Source organism: Heloderma suspectum, chromosome 1 (genome assembly GCF_057233095.1).
Source record: "Heloderma suspectum isolate Gila_16-S chromosome 1, 16-S_ref, whole genome shotgun sequence".
Lineage (NCBI taxonomy): Eukaryota > Metazoa > Chordata > Lepidosauria > Squamata > Helodermatidae > Heloderma > Heloderma suspectum.
The window spans coordinates 317,652,928-317,660,937 of record NC_139458.1 but is presented as its reverse complement, the minus strand read 5'-3'; positions in this window follow the sequence as shown (position 1 = coordinate 317,660,937).

The following is an 8,010-nucleotide window of genomic DNA, read 5'->3' as shown; positions in this document are numbered from 1 at the left end:
TAGTCTCCCTGATCTGCATCAGGACCTCATACACTTACTTTGACATAGAGAGGCAACTGAATGCTACATAATTAAAGTAACATGTAGTTTGGTCAGTGTGGTCTCTCCCATTACCTGCTACCTTGTCCTTTAAACTGGAGATGCCAAGGATTCAACCTGCATGCAAAGCATGTGCTTTATCACTGAGCTATATGGTCCCTCCCCACAAATGCAACCAAAAATGGAATTTAGACCACAGAGTATCACAAGCAGAAAGTATGTGCTCAGCTGTGCAACTGTAAATGTCAGTGATGGCAGTAGTGGGAAAGGGAAGAGGGAGCTGGCTGTGAAGACCACAACACATGCAAGAGAGAAGCAGATTTCAACCTCTGAGTCTGAGCTGCCATAGCTGGTGCAAGGGAGGTTTTGCAGAGAGGTGGAAGAGGGGAGGTGACTGACATTGCATGAGATCCTATGCCACAGCCATTATCCCCCAGTCCTCCAGCTTTCAATGTTGTTATAAATGCTTGAGTAGATGGAAGGTCTGGATTAGTGCCTCTTCCTTCCCTTTTGTGGAGTAATTGGTTTATAACCAGTAAATGGGACAAATGCTTATATTTTAGATGTTACTTTAAAGTTTTATTTATATTTAGCAACATTGTTTTCCTGCCTAATTTCCACTCCCACCTCCCTCCCTCCCTGAAGCTTCTTAACTGTAAGAAATTGTTTCACCATAGGGAATGCATTTTCATAATATTTTTAATATAATCGAGACTACTGCAGTATAGTCTCTAATTACACTAATACTAATCCTCATAGGATGCAGTAAATTTACAAAGTGAGCAAGCAAAACAGAATCATGGATCAAAATTATTATGGCAGGAATGACAGTTATGCAAATGAAACTTTACAAATGATACAGGTATGAAACTATGGCATGAGAAGTTGTCCAGAAGTTGTCCACAAGATCAACTCCATCATCAGGCTCCAGGTATACTCTGAAAATGAAACCAATCCACAGCAGAAGTTCTTCTAATAGGGGATCTTCAACAGCTTCTAATTTAATGAATTCTCTTATTTATAAAGCTTACACTTAATTCACATGGAGTCAAAAAAGAGAGATAATCATCAGTTTTTATCAAGGAATTTGCTCTTCTTCTTCTTCTTCTTCTTCTTCTTCTTCTTCTTCTTCTTCTGTTGTTGTTTAAATCCAGCACCGAGAAAGGAATTTCAGTCTCATAAATGAAATGAAAATACTGATTTCTATTATTAAAGTAACCTTTACATAATACTGGAATACAGTATGAATAAAGCACTCTCATCTGCTGGTTAGGACGCATTCACACAACCACAGTCTGGGCTTGTTCTGTCTATGTAGTAACTTCTTTAGCACCTCAAAAACAGTACTTTCCAACATAGTCAGTTCACATAATGTGATCAACTCCAAATTAGCAAGGTCCAGTTCATATGTCAGGGCCAGCATAAGAACATAAGAACAGCCATGCTGGATCAGTCCAAGGGTCCATCTAGTCCAGCATTCTGTTCACATAGAGGCCAACCAGCTGCCCATGAGAAACCCGCAAGCAGGACATGAGTGCAAGAGCACCCTCCCACCCATGCATCAAGGGGAGGCATCGTTGAGCACCTGCTGAGGCCCCATTCCCAAGCATGGGCCCACTACAAAGATTCCCTTGGAATTGCACCTCCTCTTTCCATTGCAACCTGCTTGTTCACCTGCCTTTCACTCTGGCTCAGGCAATGGTGGTGGTGACAAGGAGGGACAGTAGATGTGACTGGCTCACAGCTTCCAAGAAAGCAAGTGGTAGCAATGATGAGAGAGTATGAGGAGCAATAGCAGCTGTTGAGAATGGCAGTGAGAAGGTAGACTCACTGAGGAAGGGGGCCCATCAAGGATGTCTTGCCCAAGGGCCCTCAAAAACCTGGAGCCAGCACTGCATACACTAACCTTGCCAGTAAACATCTTTATGTGATAGAAGAATAGGAGTATGCCCCACATATCAGCATGTACATAAACTGTGAGATACCCACTCCTGTGGAGGCACATATACCCACTTCACCCAATCCTAAAAAAAAAATATTGGGAAGAATCACAGGAATTAGGCCTGTCTTGGAATGGCCCCACATCTTACATACGAGCCTTTTCCTGAAGTACCAAGTTCACATCTCACATTGCGAGTAGAATATCTAGAGCCATGCATTTAAAGAGAGTTACTAATTATAACAAAGACGTTGTTTCCAACTGTTGAGCAATCAAATGATAAGCCTGCACATGTAGGGATGTGTCAATCAGCAAAACCCATGCTCATTGGTCTCCCAATTCCACCTTGTAGCTTATTCAGATCGCTATCTTTGTTTTCGTTTTCTTTTCGCATGACAATTCTTGCATATTTTTGTGCCCAATTTTCCAAATTGTGTGCATTTTTAAATGTACACATTCTTTTCCCCTTGATTAAAGTGTGTGTGTGTGTGTGTGTGTGTCTTTTTCAAAAGTATGCATGTTTATCTCCACATTTTTCAAATGTACACATTTTTTCAAACACCATTTTTTGGGGTACCACGAATCACTTTGCAAGCTTGGAAAGGTATGGATTTCAACTCCTTATAGCATTCAGGTCTACGTTTGTCTTGGAGTTGTGAATTGGGTAAATTCTGGTCAAGAACACACTAAAACAAATTTCTCATGCATCTCTATGCACATGTGAACTGGTGAATAAGAAACTAAGGGCACAATCCTATGCATGTTTAGACAAAAAAAGTCCCACAACTCCCAGCATTCCCCAGCCAGCATGCCTGGCTGAGGAATGCTGGGAGTTGTAGGACTTTTTTCTGTCTAAAAATGCATAAGATTGCACCCTAAATGTGGTATATAGTTTCCTGGTAACTGCTAGATGACATCCAATTTCAGTGATCTGGGAATAGGCTTTTAAAAAAATCCTTAGGTTGCTAGTGTTATTAACATTTTATGTGTAAGTATAACACATTCTTTCACATAAATACCTTTAAGTGGCAGAAATTTTCATAATGCTAGGATGTTATTTTGGAAAATGAGATATTTGAATATATATATATATATATATATATATATGTATGTGTGTGTGTGTGTGTGTGTATATATATATAATATGTTATGAACTGGAATTCTATTTTTCTTTAATTCTCTTTTATTTTTAATAGAAGACGTAGCAACAGATCTGACTTTTGCTGCACAGGTGAATGAGCCAAGCTTAAATGTCATTCAGCACTGGTTAGGATACATGACATTGATAGATGAAAGTGAAAATTGCCATTTTGAGTTCACCCTTTCCTGATAAAACATGGCTGCTGTGAGCAGAAGTGAAATAACTACTTAAATTAGTCATCATTAGAGCTTGGCAAACTCCGGGAAGCTTGACTTTCGGCTTTGGCATGAACATGAACTATTTTTATTTTGCTCTTAAAAAAAGAAAGACAAGTGAAGCAGTCTAACTTACAGTATTTCTGTGGTTTTCCCTACCACAAAATTGTGACTTTAGACACATATCATAAAATACACTTCTTCTTCCGCAATGAATAGCCTTTCTGTAGTTTGCATTGTACTAGGAAATGGACAACCCATCCCAATATACTCCAGTGTGGCTTCTGCAGTGTTTGAGAGCTACTGATACTGATGAGCAATAAACATCATAGACTTAGCAGATGATGAATAACTCATAACAAAAGGAAGTGGTTTCAGGCTGTGCATGACAATTTTTCTCTCCAGGAGACTCAAATCTAGCCTCACTAGTTTTAATAGGATTTATACTGTTTAGATTATTTGTTTCAGCCATTTTCTTCACTCACAGGCTTTATTTGCCATCGTTATTTGGTAGTACTACTTTGAAAACTATTTGCTAGTACTACTGATCATTTGTATTGTGCATTTACATGTTTGCAGTGCTTACCACTCTTCACTGCGTTTGGCTCTACAGCAGTACTGTGAGGTAGATCAGTGGTAGGAAGACTTCAAGCTCGTGGGTTCTTCTTCATCTTCTACTGGACAAACTTTACCATGAGATGCAGAAAACAACATGTGAAAAAGACATAGAAGCTTAAAGAATTAAAGAATTCTGAGTTCAGAAATTTGTTTTGTGTACCAGAACTAAACGGAGCTCACAGTTAGGAAAGTGCAAACCCACTGCTGGCTGGGATGGTGGGTGCCTGCTGAAGCGCTGCCGCCACTCGACCTCCCCTGGGCCCCTGCTTGAGCCGCCATGAGCTTGGCAAGCCACCCATGGTCATCCTGGGCCTAGTCCAGCGAGTGCCCACCATTTTGCTGACTTGTGTTTTTATGGAAAAAGGGAGTTCAAAACACTGCACGTATTTAAATATGTGGACATTCAGGCCAGGAAAGCGTTATCTATGCAATATTAGAGAGATTATGATATTTGTATTGTACGCTGCCTAGAGTGGCTGGGTAGCCGGCCAGATGGGCGGCTAATCAATCAATCAATCAAATAAATAAATAAATAAATAAAATTTGCATAGATCAAGCTTTCCTGGCCAAAATGTGCGCATGTTTAAATATGCACAGTTTTTTGAGCTTCTTTTTCCCAAGTTGGCAAAATGGTGGGCGCTCACCAGACAGATCTGGGTGAGTGTGGGGAGCTTCTGGGAGAGCGTGAGCAGGGGTGAGCGAGGCCAGTGTCTCAGCTATTAGGATCTACCTCTTGACCTGCCAGGCCTTGCATTGTGACCCTTAACCAGCCTGAAAGCATGGGTGGGAGCGGCTTAGTAGGGTGGATGGGGTTTCAAAACTTTTGAAGGCAGCAGCTGCCACTGCCTCAGTGCACCACCCTTGAAACTAAATGAGAGTTAGTCCCAAATCTAAAAGGAGAACCAAAGTAGTTGAGCACTTTTCTACACAAGGTTGTATTTTCAGTTTCCTCACAGAACTGAGATCCGAGCTCTACACAAAAAGCTTTTCCTTTCCTGCTTTTCTTCTACATAACCTCTAGGTAGTGCTGGGGTATAAAAGAATAACACAATTACACAAGTGGGAATGTATTTTGTTTTCCTTTAACAAATAATACTGCACACATAATACCTCCCTAAACCCCCTCACAAAAGTGTTCTTAAAAAATGGAAGTGAACTGGAGATCACACCATCACCTAAAGAAACGGTAAACAACCATGAGTGCGGAATGACAAGTGCACAATAAATGCCTCATGTAGAAAAGCTCTAAATAATGCAGCCTGGAAAGTCAAAAGGGGAAACTATCAATTCCACTCAATATAAAAGTTTAAATAAAAAGTGCCCATAGACCCATTCCACAATTTTTTTGTGATGGAGCCCCTCCCCCCAAAGCAACAACCATTAACAGCCGTTGGGGCTATAAAAGTGTTTTTTATTCTTGGTATATTAATCCCAGGAAGACAAATCAGGCTGAACACATGTCAGGGAGGTAGTCCTTTCAATCATAAAACAAAGATGCATGAATTACTAAGAAACCTATTGGCTATGCCAATAGCCTTTTATCTAGCAACACATGTTGTTAATGTAAACAGTATGGTGCCGGATCCCTCTGGCAGGTTTAAATACTTGGATGTGCAAAGCAAATAGTAAAAGTAAATCTTGTCATGTTTGGTTTCATAGCCCTATAAAACCGCAATCAGATGTTGGCACAACAGCTTGTAAGTTAACAATATCAAGTTCCGTTTCCAATAAAATGTGGGAAGTATAATGTGGTAACGCTTATTTATGTTTATCTGAACTGATTCTATCCTTTGGAGAGCAGATATAAACTATCAGGTGAAGAGAGATACAAAATTAGGCATCTTATTTTTTGTAACTCTTTGAATTCATTGAACATATTAATGTGTTGCCAAGTTGAATTATTGACATATTCCTAAATCCCTTGATCCTTCTGTAACTTTTATAACTATCATTTCTAATACCACTGAAGTGTACTTTTATATTTGGAGAGTTTTATGCTTGGGGTGTGTATATGTAATTGGTGGCTTTGCCAGTTTGACTGGCCTACACAAAAAGCAAACAGCTGGCATTTAAAAAGAGAGAGATTCCAAGCACTACTTTACAAATTTCATTTTTAATTTATTTATAATGATGTTTGCCAGTTACATATTTCATGTAGATTACTAGTCTGTGGGTCCAACTAAATGTTACTTTAAAGAAGTAGCTATCACCACTGTCTTTATTCTAGGAATGTACGAATCCCTTACCTGGCTCCGTGCCAGGGCATCTGCGGTGGGGAGGAGGCGCTCTGTCCCTCCCCCAGAATCCTCCCTGCCCATTGTAGTAGCCACCATTTGCGTCCCTGCTCTTTGCCATGATAGGCTACGTAAATACTTACGTAGCCTATCATGGCTGCTTGCAAGGAAGCAAATGGCGGCCGCAGCAGCCTGACTACGGCTGGCCAGGAGACCAGCCGGAGCCACTTTCGCCACCACCAGAGCCACCGCCAGAGCCGCCGCCACATCTGCCCCAGGTAAGCTCCGTCCTGGGGGGATTCCGCGGGGTGGCGGGGTGCAGGAGGCCATTCCGCCACAGATTCCAGGGGGCTGGATTCTAAAGAATCCAGCCTCACTGGAATCCATGGAGGAATTCTCTGACATCCCTACTTTATTCCTTACTCAAAAGTAGGGATGTACAGACTGTGCAAAATCCACTCTATATGTGTTTTGCAGATTGTCAGGTGCCTTTCATTCCATTATCCACCCACAGACAGATGCAAATATTTTTTTTCAGCACGAGGAAAAATACATAAATATTTATGTAAAAATTTACGTAAGTATTTACAAACTTTACCCCAGTATGTAACATTTAGTGTATTGTCCCCTATTCCATTCTACATTTCCTCAGCAGAAACTTATGTATTTTTCTTAGGGATGTCAGAGAATTCCGCCACAGATCTCAGTGAAGCCAAATGCCAGTGCATTCAGTCCCCCGAAATCCGTGGCGGAATGAAGCCGCCCTGCCCCTCACCCCGCGAAATGGGCCCGGAATGGAGCACCTAGGGATGTACGAAAGTCACTTACCGTTTCACGGATCTGCTTCGCGGTGGGGGGGAGGCGCTCTGTCCCTCCCTCCAGAATCCTGCCTGGCCGGCTCCGCTCCACGGGTATTCTGCAGAACTGCCGGCCGGCTCTGCCCACAGCCAGACATCCAGCCGCTGGGCAGCAGGGATGCAAATGGCAGCGGCCGTAGCTGCCAGTGTTTGCGTCCCTGTACTTAACTGTGATAGGCTACGTAAATATTCACGTAGCCTGTCATGGCAAAGTAAAAAAAAAAACGCATACACAAATGGCGGCGGCTATGGCAGCTGCCATTTGCGTTTGCTATTTTTAGCCGTTCTAGCCTACGTAAATATTTAAACATAGCGAACACAAATGGTGGCTGCTGTAGCTGCCGCCATTTGCATTCGCTGCGCCCAGCAGCGGCCGGCCAGGAGATCAGCCCCAGCCGCTGCCACCGTCGCACCTGCCACCACACCTTCCACTTCTGCCACTCCTTCCGCCACCACTGCCACCACCGCTGCTGCCGCACCTACACCTGCCACCCCCACCGCCGCCCCCACACCTTCCGTTGCCGCCACACCTTGCACCGCCCCCGCCACTGCCATTGCACGTTCTGCTGCCACCAGTGCGGCACTGCCGCCGCTGCTACAGCCACCGCATCCACCACAGGTAAGCTTCATCCCGGGGGGTTCTGCAGGGCAGACAGAGGGGCAGGAGGCCGTTCCACCATGGATTCTGGGGGGCCAAATGCCAGTGCATTCAGCCTCACTGGAATCTGTGGCGGAATTCTCCGCCATCCCTAGGAGCACCTACCTGCTGCCGTCTGCGTTGACTTGCGAATGGCAGCCGCATCTGTGGCCGCCATTCGCTTAATCCATGTAGCTGTGATAGGCTACGTAAATATTTACGTAGCCTATCACAGCAAAACTAAGGGAACGCAAATGGTGGCTGCCATTTGCGTTCCCTTTTCTCCCTGCCCTTTTAGCCTACATAAATATTTACGTAGGCTATTACGGC